The following is a 19,508-nucleotide window of genomic DNA, read 5'->3' on the forward strand; positions in this document are numbered from 1 at the left end:
CCATTAGGTCCAGTCGTGACTGACTCTGGGGTTGCGGTGCTCATCTTGCTTTATTGGCCAAGGGAGCCAGCGTACAGCTTCTGGGTCATGTGGCCAGCATGACTAAGCCACTTCTGGCGAAACCAGAGCAGCGCACGGAAACGCCGTTTACCTTCCCGATGGAGCGGTACCTATTTATCTACTTGCACTTTGATGTGCTTTCAAACTGCTAGGTTGGCAGGAGCAGGGACCGAGCAACGGGATCTCACCCCGTCGCGGGGATTTGAACCGTCAACCTTCTGATTGGCAAGTCCTAGGCTATGTGGTTTAACCCACAGTGCCACCCATGTCCCGTAAACCCCTAGGGCACTGCAAAATAAAACAATGCCAAATGTGATTTTTTGAAAATGGGGAATAAAGAAATAAATGCACGTTGCAACCTGGATAAGGAAGGTATAATGTTGTACCAGGCAGACCTTTATGGGAAAATTTTCACACTTCAAGGGATGTTTTCACATTGATTTGCCAGATAAACTGTTGTCCAGGCATAGGCAAACTCGGTCCTCCAGATTTTTGGGACTACAACTCCTATCATCCCTGACCACTGGTCCTGTTAGCTAGGGATGATGGGAGTTGTAGTCCTAAAACATCTGGAGGGCTGAGTTTGCCTATGCCTGCTCTTGCCTGTACGGCAGAAGGGTTCAAGGGCATGTTCTCAGGCAGCCTTTCCCAACCTAGTGTCCTCCAACTGTTTTGGACTACAACTCCCATCATTCCCAGGCAGCATGTCCATATGATGCTAAGGTTGCTTTAAGGCAAGCAGTGCCTGACAGTACAGTTTGACATAAACTGGTAGCATTTAATGATGTGATGAACATTATAAAAAGAAGGGAACTGTTAACAAGGCTTATTAATACAGTCATTAGCTCTTTATGCATTTTGTAAGGGTTGCATTCAGCTAAGTCCTACTCAAGGCAGCACCACTTGTCCATTAACTTAAGTGGGTCTGCTCTAAGTAGGACTTGCATTGAATGCTACCCTAAACTGAGAGAGAGAGAAATTCACCTGCACAACAAAGTTCTATTAAACATAGAGTGTCCACCTGTTACTGCACTTTTGTCATATTCTATGCAGCAAAGAAATCACGGGTTTATTTCACTCTTGTCTCCCAGGAGGTCAGCTCACCCTCCCCCACGCCCCTTATCTCTCTCCCCCTGCTGCAAGGCTGCGCTTGAGACAGACCTCGGCCCGCCCCGCATTCGCCTGTGTGTTGCCAGTGGAGTTGCATTATGGCAACAGGCTGAGTGCCAGCATTTGTCAGGAGAGAGAGAGGAAGAGAATGGGGATGAGGACGCGGCTTCCAACTGGTAGGCGATGGATGGCAGGTCAGCCTCCGAGGGCGGGCTGGGCTCTCTTGGCCTTTGGCCACTCGCTCCCCTGCCCCTCGCTGCTGCCCAGTCAGCTTTTGGCAGAAGCTGCACAGAAGATAGAGTTGGTTTTCAGGGCCTCCTTCCTCATTAAAAGAGGAGTTTATAATGAAAACAAAAGCACGTTTCAGGCCAAACAGAGCTTTCCCCCCCTGCTTTCTGCCAGAGACTTGGCAGGCAGTTGCAAGGGCTCTCTCCCTCTCTCGGTTCCTTGGTCGCTGCCCTCTCAGGGCTCTGGTTATAATGAGAGGAGGCCTCCAGCCCCCGCCATACCCCACACCGGAAATCTTCCCCCTATGTTGACGTGACACCCCAACCTTGGAAGAAGAAGAGGAGGAGGAGGAGTTTGCATTTGATATCCCGCTTTATCACTACCCGAAGGAGTCTCAAAGCGGCTAACGTTCTCCTTTCCCTTCCTCCCCCACAACAAACACTCTGTGAGGTGAGTGGGGCTGAGAGACTTCAAAGAAGTGTGACTAGCCCAAGGTCACCCAGCAGCTGCATGTGGAGGAGCGGGGAATCAAACCCGGTTCACCAGATTACGAGTCTATCGCTCTTAACCACTACACCACACTGGCTGGAGAAGTGAGATGTGCAATCCCAGAAATTACAACCTCTGACGTTCCATGCAAAGTGAACATGGTGGTGATGTTGTCAAAGTGAGCCATTTGCTGGCCTCAGCACCCCATCAAATGGCCACCCTCTGGAGAAGGTCCTGGTGGCTTCATATACCAGGTCTGTCTCATTCCCATATATAGTTTCAAACCCAATGTATAAGCGAGCAAATATAGGCAACTCCCCATTGAGGGCTTATGTTCCGAGGCACCACGGGTTTAAGTGAAACACAGTCGAAAAAGCCCGCAAACACCCTCAAAACCTCATGGGGAAAAACCCAAACCACCAAACTCCACCGCAATTGCTCCCACCTAACCTCCTTGGTGAAACTCTAATTCTCCGCAGGCCTCAAAGGTCAATGCAAAGGCTCCTGGGATTGCACTTGCAAAGGGCTGTGGGATTGCTAGGTGCCGTTTTCACACCGTGTTTGCCTGTTTTGTGCTCTTTTAGGGCTGTTTGTGCCGTTTCTTGTGCCATTTCCAGGTTTGCGGCGATGCGCGTGTGCACAGTTGTGCTAGCATGTTACTGAGGATTCTGGGATGTGATATAGGAAAGGCAAGTTCAGGCGTAGCCTTGCTGGGCTTCAGTGCTACCGAGTGTGAACCAGGACTGTGTACTGGAACAGCCATGGGCAGGCTTTCTTTTTTACTAGGTTGCCCAAAATGAGAACATAAAATGCATAACAATCAAACAATCAATCAAACAAACAAACAAACCAATAATCCATACCGTATGTCTTCTGCTCCTGGCTCTATCTGATAGACCTTCCTTTTAAAGCATAATGAAGATAGGTTGACTGTGGTACGATAAAGGCACTCTGCACATGTTCAGAGGCACACCCTGTTCTTGTAAAAACCACTTCATGCGTTCCAGATCCAAACCCTGGCACAGAAATGACCTTACGAGGCCAAGCTCAAATTAAGCCATGCTACAGGTCCCCTTCAACCCCAGCCTGGGGACTTTTTATCCTGGAGGAGAGTTCCCAGCATGACCACAGAGAGTCTGTGGCTGTGGTGGTTGGGAAGAGTAATTCTATGATGTCCCCTTTGGCACACCAGGCGGTTCTCTGCCCCCCCCCAAAAGGAGAATGCAATCTATGGGACCCTTTCTCCTCCTGAGTCAATGTGTCTTTTTGTTTGTGCTGGTGGGGTTCGAAGCCTGTCAGCCAGCAGGGACAATACTTCCCATTGTTCCTTTTCAGCAACATCTGACGGCCCCAAGTTGGGGGGGGGGAGAGAGAGACTAGAGATGGTCTGTGCAGAGAATGGAGGATTGGGGGGAGAGGGGAGGCAAGGCAGTGACACAGGGACAAAGGCCCTTATCCACGGAGAGGGCAAGGTGAGGTGGCCGGACTCTGGGTTGCTGGAAGGGCTACAGGGCAGGTCTGGTTCTTCCGGGCAAACCTCCTAAAATGGCTGCCAGCACCTAAAGGTCCATTTTCAGCACTGTGGCACCAGTTTATTCCTGATATGAATCTTAACGGCCCATTGCTTTTACTGCCACCTTTCTTTTTGGAGGAATTCTTTGACTTCAGTTAATTCTTTTGATGCAGCTTAATCCATGGTGCTTCACACATATTCTGCTTTTACTCTCATTCCCAGGTAAAGTTTACCATGTTCTGTATTACTTAGTGCAAGCACGGCGGCGGCGGGGGGAGGGTTGTTGTTGCGTTTTCTTTCCCCCCCACAATTTGTTGTTTTTAATCCTGTCCTGTTGAAAATTCCAACGAAGACAGGAGGAGCTTTGCATGCTGCCCTTCCTTCCTTCCTTCTGTTGTGGAGCTTTATTCTGAAACTCAATTCAACCCAAAGAGGAGGGAGGGCTGCATTGCAAGAGCATTAATGAAGGGGGCAAGGGAGCTGACTCATCACAGGGCTCAGTAGGATGTCATGGGTCAGCTGGTGAACATCTATCTTTGATTTAGGGTGACCACCATGGGCCCTGCTTCACTGCCCTGTAGTCTGATACGGCTGTCAGAGGACAGCAGTCCTCTGTTTGAAGAGATGTCTGTTCCAAAGGTAAAGAAGCCTAAGGCGGGAGGGCAGTGGCCTTGGAGCTGGTGCTAAGCAACAGTAAACAGCACCTGAACAGCAAGGCCACAGGCCTTTTCCCTGCTAGGGAAAGATGTATTCTTTCTTTGCAGGATAGCAGGAGACAGCATGAGACTCTTAATCTCAGCATTGCAGGTTCGAGCCCTGTGTTGGGCAAAAATACAGTATTCCTATTTTGCAAGGGGTTGGACTAGATGACCCTCGTGGTCCCTTCCAGCTCTACAATTCTATTTCTAAGTTTGCATCTACACATGTAAATTGCCGTACGCAATTTTAATCCTGATAGGTAGCCTCTTTTGTCCTTTTTGGTTACATGTTGCTTTTGGCAATGCACAATTGGCTGCTCTAATTTAATTGCATCTAAATATATTTATTTTATTTATGTTTTATTTCAAAAATGTTTTATTTCAAAAATGTGTGCACTGCCAAAACCTCAAGGTGGTTTACAAAATTTGACAGGGACATACCGTATTTTTCGCCCTATAGGACGCACTTTTTCCCCCTCCAAAAATGAAGGGGAAATGTGTGTGCGTCCTATGGGGCGAATGCAGGCTTTCGCTGAAGCCTGGAGAGCGAGAGGAGTCGGTGCGCACCGACCCCTCTCGCTCTCCAGGCTTCAGGAAGCTATCCGCAAGCCTTGTGCGCCTGGCGGGAGTTCCCGCAAGCTCGCAAGGCTTGCCGGCGGCAGCCTGCAGCCCGGAGCACGAGGCGCCCTCTGGAGGTAGCCCTGTGCTTCGGGCAGGTGTCCGCAAGCCTTGCGTGCCCGGGGGGAGTTCCCGCGGGTGCGCAAGGCTTGTGGGCGGCAGCCTGTTCTGGGGGCTGGGGTCCGGGGAAGCTTGGGCATCCCCCGCCCCAGCCCCGCAGCTGGGGGGGGGAAATTTTTTTTATTCATTTCCCCCCCCCCCTCATAAACATGTTGCGTCCTATGGGCCGGTGCGCCCTATAGGGCGAAAAATACGGTAATCAGACCTACTAGATTTCCGCCTGTCAGCGGGACATCCCAACGGACCCGAAATACAGGGCTCTGACCTGCTCTGTCACCTTTAATCACAGCTTGATCTGCACAAATCAGGGTGGAGAGAAGCCCTCTTTAAGTGAGACCACATTTGAAGCAAGTTGCCTTGCCCCCATCTGCAGCATGAGATGTGGGCACTGTGGTGATGTGTTGACGTTACAGGAGGCGGGCACATCCTTTTGCTTCACCGGGCTTCATATTTATATCAGGCCACTTCTGGCTTCCCATTCCACCAGCATGCAGAAGAGGGAGAGATGGGAAGAGAGACCAGCAGCTCCAGCAGGCTCCTCCATTTTGAGAACTCTTTCCATCCCAGCTAGTCTTGAGAACATAGGAGATAGGAAACCCGAGGCCTGCGGGCAAAATGCAGTCTCAGGCCTCTTTATCTGACTCTTGGAACTCCCACCAGGCCACACCGCTCATGAATCCTGCTCTGTAGTATGCATGGCTGGAATGTGTCCTTACTCTCTGATAATGCCTGTTGCTTGCCTTGAGGAGGATGGAGCAGGGTGGGCAAAAACATCCGGCTTCTGCATGTTGAGAAGGTAGTCTAATGTAGTAAGAGGCAGATCCCTTTGCTCTGCCCACTTTTCCTTCAGGACCCACCCACCAGTGACATGTGGCCTCTGGAAGGTTACCTATGAGGGAATGTGGCCCTTGGGCTTTTCCAGCCTCATCTCTCCCCTCCCCTTTCTGTGTGTCTCTTTTTCTTTCAGAGTGTAAGCCAATGGGCACAGAGGGCCTTGTCTTTATTGATTGTATATCAACCATTTTGAATAAATAGCACTTTTAAGTACATACGTTTTTCTCAACAACAAATGTTTTTACTAAGAGTCTGGAAAAGGAGCTAGTTGACATTTATTGTAACGATAGATTTGGGGGAAAAGAAACAGATTTTGAAACAGTTTTAGCAGTTGACTACAAAGGAGACAGAGATATGAAAGTAACATGGAAAAACACATCTGTTTAAACCTCATCTAGAGTGATTCCCTGCTTCTCCAAGGCCTTGCAATAAAGTCACTTCATCTCACGCACTCTAGCCCATTGCCAGGAGAGCTTCCAGCCTGCTTTAAATACAGTGGTACCTCAGGTTACATACGCTTCAGGTGACATACTCTTCAGGTTACAGACTCCACTAACCCAGAAATAATACCTCGGGTTAAGAACTTTGCTTCAGGATGAGAACAGAAATCGTGCAGCCGCGGTGCAGCAGTAGCGGGAGGCCCCATTAGCTAAAGTGGTGCTTCAGGTTAAGAACAGTTTCAGGTTAAGAACGGACCTCCAGAACGAATTAAGTTCTTAACCCGAGGTACCACTGTGCATACATACACCTGCACATCAGCCAGGTGCTGAAAGCACAGGGGTCTGTCGAAAGTTGGCAGTCCCAGCAAGGGATTCCTATAGATTTTTTTTTTCATATAATATTTATTGGAATTTTACAAAAACATCAGTTTACAAAATACAAAAAAGAACATATGAAAAAACAAAATGAAAAAGAGAACCTAAAAAAATACATAAAAAAGAAGAAATACAAATAAAAATACAATATACAAAAAACGAATAGGTAAAAGAGAATTAAAAACAAATCCATTTTTTATAACTTTATGCTCATTAACTTGTTTCCTTGACCTCCTCACACCTCCCCTTTTTGTATTCCCATTTAGATAATCAAATCAGCAAATCCTTACCCTCTTTCATTTATCTTAACTCTATATCTTAACATATTATAACTCTATATTTTCATCCATTATCAATTCATTTTGCATATTCTTATTAACTTTGTTGCTAATACCCCCTATTCAATCCAATCATCATTTTAACATTCATTAATTTTACAATATTTCTGTAGATAGTCTTTAAATTTCTTCCAATCTTCTTCCACCAACTCTTCTCCCTGGTCTCGGATTCTGCCAGTCATTTCCGCCAGTTCCATATAGTCCATCACTTTCATCTGCCACTCTTTCAGGGTGGGTAAATCTTGTGTCTTCCAATACTTTGCAATCAGTATTCTTGCTCCTGTTGTTGCGTACATAAAGAAAGTTCTGTCCTTCTTTGGCACCAATTGGCCGACTATGCCCAGGAGAAAGGCCTCTGGTTTCTTCAGGAAGGTATATTTAAATACCTTTTTCATTTCATTATAGATCATCTCCCAGAAAGCCTTAATCTTTGGGCACGTCCACCAAAGGTGAAAGAATGTACCTTCATTTTCTTTACATTTCCAACATTTGTTATCAGGCAAATGATATATTTTTGCAAGCTTGACTGGTGTCATGTACCACCTATATATCATTTTCATAATATTCTCTCTTAAGGCATTACATGCCGTAAATTTCATACCGGTGGTCCATAACTGCTCCCAGTCAGCAAACATAATGTTATGACCAATATCTTGTGCCCATTTAATCATTGCAGATTTAACCGTTTCATCCTGCGTATTCCATTTTAACAGCAAGTTATACATTCTTGAAAGTATCTTAGTTTTGGGATCTAACAGTTCTGTTTCCAATTTTGATTTTTCCACATGGAAGCCAATTTTTTTGTCCAAATTATAGGCCTCTCTTATTTGATAATAATGAAGCCAGTCTCGCACTTTGTCTTTTAATTTCTCAAAACTCTGCAATTTCAATTTCTCTCCTTCTTGTTCCAATATATCCCAATATTTCGGCCATTTGGCCTCCATATTGAGCTTTTTCTGAGCCTTCGCTTCCATTGGTGACAACCACCTTGGGGTTTTATTTTCCAATAAGTCTTTGTATCTTATCCAGACATTGAACAATGCTTTCCTGACAATATGGTTTTTAAATGCTTTATGTGCTTTAACTTTGTCTTACCACAAATATGCATGCTACCCAAAAACATTATTAAAACCTTCCAAATCCAAAATGTCTGTGTTCTCAAGAAGCAGCCAGTCTTTCAACCAGCAGAATGCTGCTGATTCATAGTAAAGTTAAAGGTCTGGCAGGGCAAATCCGCCTCTTTCCATTGCATCAGTTAATATTTTAAATTTTATTCTGGGCTTCTTGCCCTGCCAGACAAATCTAGAAATGTCTCTCTGCCACTTCTTGAAACAGTCCATCTTGTCCAAAATTTGCAATGATTGAAACAGAAATAACATTTTTGGCAATACATTCATCTTTATAGCTGCAATTCGACCCAACAAGGAAAGCTTCAAATTTGACCATATTTCTAAGTCTTTTTTCACTTCTGTCCAACATTTCTCATAGTTATCTTTAAATAAATTTAAGTTCTTAGCAGTCATATTAACTCCCAGATATTTTACTTTCTTAACTAATGTTAAACCTGTCTCCTTCTGAAACCTCTCTTTCTCAATCGGTGTTAAATTTTTCTCAAGAACTTTAGTTTTTGACTTGTTCAGCTTAAATCCTGCCACATGACCAAATTCTTGAATCAGTTCTAATACTCTTTTCGTACTAGATTCTGGCTCCTGTAACGGGGATTCCTATAGATTTTAGTGCCTGAAGGCTAGGATGCAGATCTAGTTCAGAGTCCTCTTGCTCTGAGTGTTTGTTTTCTCCCTTTCACTTCTGGCAGAGAAAACCCAAAGGCCACAAGGCAGACCTCACCAGCGCTTGTCTTTTTCTGGCCCTTAGCCAAACCAGCTGAAACAACACTCCCAGACCCTCCCCTTGCCCCCCCAACACACTTGTAATGGGCTGTTAACTTTAAAGCCCAATTAGCAGGCCTTAAGTGTCAAAGCTGTTAACCTTCCCACTGTTGCTTCTCAGACCAGAAAAATCTCAACCACCTCTCTTAATCCCAGCAGGTTTTACTTTTGGCTACCCAGTAACTGGTGTCCAAGCTACACTGCAGGTCTTTTGATTGTGAGGGCTTAGCTGTGGAACATGTAAATTATAATTTTTATTTGAAATGAGAGATGAGTGCCACTGAGCACGTGCAGAGTGTATTCTTCTCTCACTCAAGAGCCTATGCAGAGTACATTCTCCTCACTCAAGAATAACCCCTGTTTGCTACCTGGGTTCAAAGAGAAAGAGGTGGGACTTGAACTCCAGAATCTCTTCTAAAAATTACGTAAAAACAAACCATTGGATTAATGCTGTTTTTACATGCTCAGAGAAATAAAAAAAAGTAAGAGAGCTTGGGTTGTTCATAACTTTCCAACAGAAACGCCTTTTCCCAGAGTCTCATTGCTTTCAAGGAAATAAAAAAATCCCCTATTTAAAAGTAAAACCGAAAGGCTCATTGCCAGGGCATGAGAGGTCTACGGCTGCCAGATTAAACTCTGAAAATGAAGGGACTTGGGGGGCCTATGATACACAGTCTGCTCTCATGAACAGTGTCACGTGGGAGCCATGGTTAGCAGCAAACACTCCTTTCCCAACCACCGGGGACCAATCCCAGTCCTCGTGAGCCCCATTCTCCCACATTAGCTATTTTTGCAGGTAAGACAGCAGCACCAACACCTGCTTGGAGATAATAACTTGCTCACTCACACCCAGCCTCTCCAAACAAATTTTACTGCCTGAGCCAAAGAACAAGATGGTCCCCCCCCCCCCCGCATTCCATATGCAGAAGCCAACTGGAGTGGCAGTTAAATCTTATCTCAACCCTGGCAATGGGATTGGGTTCTCCACTGCAGGCTGCTTATGGGGGAATCAGGACAGGACAGGTACCACACAGGGATCAGCCCTCCAACAGTAGCCACAGGGCTGCCTCCACTGTCCCTCAGCACCTGCCCCCTGGGGAAGTTGCCCCACTCTGCCCAACGACAGGGCCAACCCTCCTCTCTCTATCCAGTGGGAGGGGAGGGAAATGGGGGTACAAATAGGAAGAATGTGCAGTGGGTTTCTTTGCAGCTGGGTATCTGGCAAACCAGGGGGTCATGCCAAAGTCTTTGTAGAAAAGGTGGGGCTTTGGCAGTGATTGGCAGGAAGGTGACACAATGGAGGTTAAGAGATCCAGAAGGGTGATCTGTGCGCAGAACTTCCTTTTTGAGTGCAGATCATCCTGGATAAGACATTAGGTGCAACCTCCCACCCATGGCAGGAAATCCACTATCACAGTCCTGAGTGTTGTGGGTATATTTATGCAAGACATAGAAAGCCCTTTTGAACGGCTCTTTCTTCCACTGTTTGCATCTAAACAATGCAGAAGGCACATGCAAGTGTTGGGCTACATACATACAATATCCCCCTCAATAAATTCTGGGAACTGTAGTTTATCACTCGCAAAGCTACAATTCCCAGCATCTTTATGACAGTTCCCACGGTTCTTTGAGGAGGGGGTTGCATGCTTTAAATGTACGTACTGTGTGTTGTGTCCTACTATCATTTATTATTATATTTATTTATACAGTGACAGTCAACAACCATTTCACATGGGGTTTCTGTTTTTGGCCCCCATGCGTGTCGGCGGAGCATGTATAAGTGTGCCCCACCCTGTTACACCCCACTCTCATTCCATCCATGTTACACCCTTTTAGTGGCATATTTTGTGACTTTTTTGATCACTTCTGGGTCGGATGCTGTGTCTGCATGCACATCTTTTGGATGTGCAATAATCAATCATTGCCTGCATTTTGCCTTTTTCCAAGACCAGGACTCAAGGCAGCTTAGAGAGAAAAATAGAAAAACACAGATAAAATAGAAAAAGCCAAAGACATAGAAATGATAACCATTGCAAAGTAATTGAACACTAACAGAATTAAAATCATATGTAAAATAGAATTAAAACAATAAATAATATTAGCATTCAAGCCAATATCAGTTGCTGCAGTTACCATTGCAGGAAGTGCCATTCCTCCAGGGGCAGGAAGACTTCAGGCTTTGTGGGATCTACTTTGCTTTTTCCTAGAGTCACCAAGTGGAGACTGGTGTAAAAGACTTAGAATTAAATAATCTGAGCCCAGGGATTTGTTTTGAATCTCAGAACTGAATGGAGCACAAAATCCTTCCACACAGAAATCCTCCCAAGACTCCTTCATTTCAGCAGGATGAAAGTGGGTCTCATTTTGCTGTTGCCACTGTTAAACAAACGGGAGTCAGAAATCCTTGCTGATCTCCTGGAAATCACACAGACCCCAGTCTGCCTTCTTCCCATCCGTGGCCTACACTAGGCTGTTCTTCTCACTATTCTACTCATCTCCCTTTGCCATTGTAAATCTTCTGCTATTTCGGTATCTTTTCAAAATTTATTTCTTTAGTATGTGTGTCACTGACCAGTGTACAGTGGTACCTCAGGTTACATACGCTTCAGGTTACATACACTTCAGGTTACATACTCCACTAACCCAGAAATAGTGCTTCAGGTTAAGAACTTTGCTTCAGGATGAGAACAGAAATCATGCGGCGGCAGCAGAAGGCCCCATTAGCTAAAGTGGTGCTTCAGGTTAAGAACAGTTTCAGGTTAAGAACGGACCTCCGGAACGAATTAAGTACTTAACCTGAGGTACCACTGTATATGTGAAACTGACTAGTTTCTGTCTATGCACAATGCGCTTGGCACTGTAACCCAAATGTAGCAGTCCATTTCCAGCAGCAAAACACAACTTCGTGACACAAGACCAACAGATCTTTCAGAGCCGCCACCCCCCCCCGGCAACCCTACTTCCCCACCCCCCAAAGTGGGACAATGCAGCCTGCGATTAGGGACAAATCGGTGGCACAAAAGCCTTCTCCTTTTAAAACAAATCTGAGACTAATGTGGCCATTGTGCAGGTCTCCATGGAAACACGGCCTGCAAACACACGTAGTAGCTCATGCCCACAGGAGACCCAAATTCTCACTTCTGTGGCTTTGCCCCCCTTTGGGATGAATCAAGGGAACCTCTGGGGAATTGGGACAGCTCCTCTGTGCCTGGCCAGGTGCTCAAGATCATCCAGATCTGCAGCTTGGTTCATGAAGGGGTTCAACTCTGAGACGAGATGTCCACGGTTCAAATCTCACTCTGAATGGACTCGGAGAACAGAGGAAGCTGCCTTAGTCAGACCAACTGGAGACAACAGAATCCACACTATGCCACTGAATACCAGAATACCATGAACTGGGGGACGAGTGCTGGTGCACTCAGGTCCTGCTTGTGAGCTTCCCACTGGGGCATCTGGTTGGCAACTGGGAGAATAGGATACCGGACAAGATGGGCCACTGGCCAGATTCACCCATAGGGCTCTTTTTATGTTCTTACAGAAGACACTCTTCCTTGCCCCTGTCTCGGCCCCATTTGCAGTGTGTGATGATGATAAACTCTTTTAAACAGGTTAGAAAGTGAGCCAGCTTTACTACCACAGAGCACTGTGAAATGCAAACTTGAGCTAAGCTGGTTTTAAAATGGCCTGTTTTAGGAATGTGGGGCAAGTAGAATAGTAGATCATTGTTGAACTGATTCACTTACAAACCCTCTGTTCCGAAACACATAATGAGGTTGTGATGTCCAATTTAATTTGTTAAGACTCACCTTCAGGTGATGTATTTAAGGTTGGGGAGTTGAACTCATTGTTTTCTACTGCTGAAGGCATGATGAGGTTAGATTTTCTTCTGGCGATAACAAAGGTACTCTTTCTCAACACAGTCCTTGCCCTTCTATGGGTGCCTCCTCCCACCCATTCATCTTGAAAATAACATTAACTCTGCTCTTTTTGGGGCGATGGAAATGTCTGATGTCATTACTCTTTTCACTAAAGATAACTTTCTGAAGGGCAAAAGGAACCTTTCACAAGGAACTGAAAACAGCAACAACCCACTGTGGCATAGACAGGGGAAAGAAGACTTCAGGCTTGTGGGATCTAATCTGTGGAATCTACCGGTAATCTGTTACTCAGAATCTACTTCTGGTTGAGATAACCCAAACAGAGCCAGATAGTGGTCTGGGGCAGATGGATAATAATAAAAATATTTATTTATACCCCGCCCTCCCCAGTCAAGACCGGGCTCAGGGCGGCTAATATCGGGTATAAAAACAATTGATTAAAGTACAACTTAAAAACAGGATTAAAATACAATTTAAAATGCAGCCTCATTTCAGTGGAAGCCCAGATCAAAAACTGTTTGGGGGGAGAAAACGTCAAATCTTCACCAAGGCCAACTATCCAGACTGGTCCTACGTGGGCCAGAAGAAAGCCAGGGAAGTCCCCAAATAGGGGTTCCATCACAGAAGGAAAAGGAAAGTGGGGGAGGGGATCAGGCTGATTCCAAGCCAAAGGCCAAGCGGAACAACTCTGGCTTACAGGCCCTGCGGAAAGAAATCAGATCCCGCAGGGCCCTAGTCACATGAGACAGAGCGTTCCACCAGGCCAGAGCCAGTGCTGAAAAGGCCCTGGCCCTGGTTGGGGTTAATCTGACTTCCTTAGGGCCCGGGACCTTTAGAGTGTTGCTATTTATGGACCTTAAGGTCCTCTGCTGGGCATACCAGGAGAGGCGGTCCTATAGATACGAGGGTCCTAGGCTGCAAAGGACGAGGATGGTGCAGATGGGGCTAAAGTTTCATACAGAAACCCTACCATAGGGCCTTTTGGTAAATCTCAAGGCCAAAGTCATCCTAGAAAGCACAAATTCCCCTCTTTTTGCTTACACACACTCTCCTGCCATCCCCAGTCCACTGTGCAAACTTGAGTGACGGAGGCATCTTTGCCCAGACAACGTGCATGTATGTAGCCATGGCAACAGCTGCTGATCATGGATGCCAAAAGGAAGAAGAGGATCAGGAAGGGAAAAGACAGGGAGAGAGAGAGAGAGAGAGAGAGAGAGAGAGAGAGAGAGAGAGAACGAGAACGTTGATAGGGTGTTGTCGATTGAAGCTTTGGGCACCATTAAGGCTGTCAGAACAGAAGCTTATGATCAAGAATGATCAAGATGGGGCGCAACCCACCAGCCTTAAACAAACAGCTGGTTTCCTTAGAGCTGTTGGTGGAGGTCCTTCTTTTGATTAAAGACCACATTTCCTTAGAGGTGATCTATTTGGGTTCACAGGACTGCAGTGGATGGGGTTCAAGCCAATGGTGGGTGGGCCACCCTCTTTCTCCTCTTTCCGTCACCCCTGGAGATATGAATTGATCACCTGCAAAGGGCTTTTTCTCACCCTCCTCCCCACTCCTGTGCCAGAGCAAGGACACTGAGAAGATTTCCAGGTTATTTTCTAGGAAGTCTCACTGGGAACAGGTATTATTGCTGGGTTCTGCTATCTACTTTCTCCTTGTTGCACACTTCCTCGGAGTATGAAGACAGGGCCAAAGGAATACCATCTAAATGAGCCGTACAACAGTCTGATAAGGCAGGCCAGTGTTATCGTCCCCATATTGCAGGTGAGAAATGGAGGTAATGCTAATGGCCTGCCTTAAGGCCACCCCATGATTTCGTAGTTCCAAACCAAAGATTGTCCACTCACACCTTCACATTGTAAGGCTGCTTTAAACCTGCATCTGCCCTAGATGACAGCTGAAGCATCAACAGAGCATCTTCCCACGGAAATGGATATTGCCGCACACGAGCACAGAATTCTGCTTCACCGCATCCGTTCTGCACGCAGTGTGGACAGAAACCCAGTCCTGTGTCTGACCAGCGAGGACCACAGAAGGGATTGCAGGAGCAGCAACCCGCATACGAGAAGGCTGCAATAATCCCCCACCAATCTCATGAGCCCGAGCATATGCGTCCCCTGTTTGTATAGTTTGACATGCATGGCTGCTTCGGCTGTTGACGTGCTTTGCAGAAGCACATGCCAGAAATATGTGTACGTGCTGGTTGTAGCGGAGCTGAAGAATGCGCAGGAAGACGGCTGAGCAGAAGCAGCGGTGCTTCTGTGCCAGCGGGAGACAGAGGCTCGCTGGCCCTCTTTGCTCCAAATGGTGCAGAAAGGAGGACTACTGTGTAGCCAGGAGGAGGAGGAGGAAGATAGGGATAAAGGCCTTCAGGGCCACTCCGACTGCTTGCTGAGCAGGGCTGTTTGTTCCTTTTATCAGAAACGTAAAGGTCTGGTTTGTTTGCTCAAATGTTCGGGGAGCACAGGCTGCCAGGCCAGCGCCACATTGTCTGCTGAGCTAACTTTTAACCTGCGGCCCTCTTTCATCTGCTGCTGCGGCTCCTCCTCCACCACCACCTAAGGCCTTTGCCGAGGAAAGGCTGCCTGACTGAGCCAAGAGCAGAAGGGTGGAGACAGGGCTGGCAAGGCTGGTGCCTGAGCCACACAACTCTCAGGACCAGCTGCTTCGGTCTAGGTTTGAAAACCTCCCAAACCTGTTTGGTCAGAGACCACATCCTGACCGTCGGATGAAAGAGTGTGCACACTCTCACTAAGATAAAGGGCCAACTAAGTCCATTGAAATGAATGGACTTACGCCATTCATGCTCCTTAATTTCATTTAAAAAAGAAAACCACATTTAAATACCATTTACTCAGCAGAAAACGTCTTAAGCAGCGCACAAAAAACCATCTAGAAACACTCATTTAAAAATACCAATAAAAACAAACATTAAAAGCGAGTTGACATAAAACGTTATCCATGCATAAATAAAACCAGCAATTCCAAAACTATTCTACGTGCTAAAACTGCATGTTACAAGCTACATGCTTGGCGAAGCAAGAAAGTGTGTCTACTCTTGAGTAGGACTAATATTGGACACAGCTCAGAGGTGACATCCCAGGGCACTTCCAGGTGAGAGGCAGTTTGAGCATGCATCATGATTGGTCGACTACAGTGGCCATTTAATGGGCATTTGTGTTGCATCATCTCCCAATCAATTACAATTGTGAAACTTGAATTTTGCAGCGTGTGATTGAATCCCACTTCCAAGTTGTGATAGTTTGGGAGAAGCGCCCACAGGGTTTTAATACTTCCTACTTCCATGGAAAAGACCCTGATGTTGGGAAAGATGGAGGGCACAAGGAGAAGGGGACGACAGAGGACAAGATGGTTGGACAGTGTTCTAGATGCTACCAGCATGTGTTTGACCAAACTGCGGGAGGCAGTGGAAGACAGAAGTGCCTGGCGTGCTCTGGTCCATGGGGTCACGAAGAGTCGGACATGACTAAACGACTAAACAACAACAACTTCCATGGCACTCCCATTGAGTTGCTGAGCCATGGAGCTGTCCATTGCCAAGGACTTGGAGGTGGGTTCTGGGGTACACAGCCAGTTCCCACAGGCGCTGGCTAAGCCTCTGGAGATGGAGTGAACCCTCTATTTTAACTGAAAGAGATTGGTAGTAATGGGTCAGCTGTCTTCCAGGAAGGTTTGTTTTTCATCGAGGATCACCCTACTGAACAATAGATTCTCAGCTTCAGAGAAGCTCAGGGGTTTTCTGGAAATCATTTGAAAATCATATCTATCTTGTTGTCTTTGGGTCTCTGAAAAACTATCATCTGGATCTAAGATAAAGCTGCTTCCAGTTGGCTCCTTTTGGGGGGGAGGGGGTGTTGCACTGATTCAGGGTGCTCAGGAGTGTAGCAGAGTGGGGACTTAGGAGTTTGCACCTTTGAGACTTTTTCTGAGCAGGAGCAATGATGTAATCTGCTAGAGGACCATGGCAATGGACAGGCCCTCATTGGTCTGAGAAGTGAATGAGGTGATAACAAAGCTTTCAAGCTCTACTATTGTTTGTGACAGATTTACACAGAGGAAGCTGGAGAATGAGGAAAAGAATCAAGCAGAGGCTGGAGATTTCTTTCTTTTCCTTTGAGGGGGTTCCTGCTTCAGGCTAGCAGTTTAAAATGGTAACACTTCTCTGCATGATTGTTTGCATTTCTAATGAAAAAGCGAAAAGTTGTGTTTCAGTTGGTTGAAAATTATGTAAAAGCTCATCTAAGTTGGCTGAAGCTCTTTTGTTAAAGCTTGGTGGGAAAATTAATATTCCCACTTTGGATGAGTCTGAGTTTTTGCACCACAGCTACACATTAGCTGCAATCCTTCCCCAGCCTGTTCCCACCCCCTCCGCCCCAGATGCTTTGGACTGAGACTATCATCAGCTGCACTCGCTGGAGCTGATGAGTGATGTGGTTCAAAACATCTGGAGGGCACTAGGTTGGGGAAAGCCTGCACTAGTTTAAAGATCAGAAAAAATAACCACCGGGATGAAATTTACGGCATGTAATGCTCTAAGAGAAAACATTATGAAAATGATATATAGGTGGTACATAACCCCAGTCAAGCTTGCAAAGATTTACCACTTGCCTGATAATAAATGTTGGAAATGTAAAGAAAAGGAGGGTACATTCTTTCACCTTTGGTGGACGTGCCCGAAGATTAAGGCATTCTGGGAAATGATCTATAATGAACTTAAAAAGGTATTTAAATATACTTTCCCTAAGAAACCAGAGGCCTTTCTCTTGGGTATTGTCGGACAGGGGGTGTTAAAGATGGACATAACTTTCTTTTTGTACGCTACAACAGCAGCTAGAATACTTATTGCGAAGTACTGGAAGACACAAGAACTACCCACACTGGAAGAATGGCAGATGAAGGTGATAGACTACATGGGCCTGGCAGAAATGACGAGCAGAATCCGAAACCAGGGAAGAGAAGCAGCGCAAGAAGAATGGAAAAAGTTCAAGGACTATTTAAAGAAATATTATAAAATTAACGAAAGTTAGAATGATGTTGGACTGGAAAGTAAACGGTTACTATTAGCAAGGGTTAAGACAAGGAGAATAAGGAAGATTAGATTAAATTCAAATTAAAATAAGGGAAGATTTGCTGAGTAATTGATAAGAATTTGGAATACAGAAAAGGGAGGCATGAGGAAGTCGGGGAAGAAAGGTATAAGAAATTAAGATATGAAATGGTACATGTTTTTTGTTTTGTTTTTGTTTTTGTCTGTTTATGTATTTGTTATATGTTTGTTGTTGTTATAAAAACCTTTAATAAAAAATTATTTAAAAAAAAAAAAAAAGATCAGAAAAAATAAAATCCTTGCAGGATGAGACCAAGCACCCATCTTGTCCCGCAGTATGTTTTCATCAGTAGCCAATCAGATGTCACTGAGAAACCCAAAAGCTGAACAGGAATGTAATAACATAAGAAGAGCCTGTTGGATCAGGCCAGTGACCCACCTAAGAAGGAAACAGCCTTCTCTTCTTGTCTAGCATCAGTCACTCAGAGGAAGACTTCCTCTGAACACAGAGATTCAATTTACCAAATTTACACTGCCTGTAGAACTTTCTGCCATTCATTTCCTTCTGGCCTCACTGTTTACAATGCCTGTCTGCTCTTGTGTGTGTATCTTTATATGTTCATACAGATCTACCTGTAACTCCTGTCATGTGATGTAGACCATTACTGTATGCTATAATAACTCTGTTGGGTCTTTAAGCTATTACACTTTCCTGTTTAGCAAATGTTTTGAATCTGTCACATGTGGTCTACACACTGTATCCCTTGACTGAAAGCATGATGGAAAATATGACACCTTTCCCAGGTTGTGCATCCAGTCCATTTTTCATTGTGACTGCTCTGCACCTGCGTGCCTCAGGTGTAAAATCTAAGCAGCACCCTCTCCCCGGAGTCCTGCACACTAATTAACGTAATGAATATGCAAGCCCAACGTTTCTGTCCGCATATGTCCCTGTCTACCTTTTCTGCCCTCAGGAAAACATGTGAAATGGTCATGCACTTATGCATGCAGGACACTCGACTTGACTTAACTCACACATCACTTCCGTTCGCTGGGATTGGCGGGTGCTCACAGCCGGGCCCCAAGATCTGGGTCTGCATCCCATCAGTTTTGTGACCTTATTGAAAGGCTAAATGCATGAGCTGGCTCCTGGCCACCCATATTTACTGCTTTGGTTGTAACGTTCAAGACCTATGATCAGTCAGCCATTAATTTTACAAATGTGAGGGTAGAGGGATAGGCTTGGACAGGAAGCTGTTCCCCCTAATCCCGGATTTGTGAAGGCTGGCAGCTCCAAGGAGAGGACACTCTGCATTTGCCCAGAGGCACCCTTCTATATAATTTTCACTCCTTCCCATGGTGCAGGCCTGTAATTGAAAAGAGGCTCCAAGCCCCAGCTGACACCAAGGCCTGGTCAGCTGGGTGAGGAGAGAAATGCAGGAGTTTTTCTGCAGCTAACCGGACTGTGTCTGTGTGAGGACAATGCCAGCTGGCATTCCTGTCGCCCTGGCTGTGTGGGTGATGCCAGCCCCCCTTACCCCTCTCTTCCTCCATGCCTCCATCCATATACTGGTGGAAGAGGAGCCTGCGGCTTCCGGCAGCTTTGGCAGCGAAGCAGCTGAGCTGGAGAAAACCCTCCAGCGCTTGAGTGACCCACTGACCTTGTTCTTCTGAAAAATGCATGAAATGCAGGCTTCAGCCTAGGAGGGTCACTCACCCACGCAGCCTCTCTTGCACACCCACTCACACACTGGGGCACAGTCCCTCTCTGCTTGCCTGGGCTCGCACACAGTCACACATGTGTCCAGTTGCAAATTCCTTCCCTCCTGTGTGGACATGTGAG

The 19,508-nt window shown here is 46.0% G+C and overlaps 1 long non-coding RNA gene across 1 annotated transcript in view; it reads left to right on the forward strand.

The window, feature by feature from the left end:
• The first annotated feature begins 2,082 nt into the window (after positions 1-2,082).
• Positions 2,083-19,508, forward strand: part of LOC310767900 — a 32,267-nt gene continuing 14,841 nt past the window's right edge. The window contains exon 1 of the long non-coding RNA XR_014551110.1: positions 2,083-2,141. This is a non-coding gene — a long non-coding RNA (uncharacterized lncRNA). The remainder of the gene's footprint in view (positions 2,142-19,508) is intronic.

This window comes from Podarcis filfolensis (assembly GCF_964270895.1).
Source record: "Podarcis filfolensis genome assembly, chromosome: 8".
In the NCBI taxonomy this organism is placed as follows: Eukaryota; Metazoa; Chordata; class Lepidosauria; order Squamata; family Lacertidae; genus Podarcis; species Podarcis filfolensis.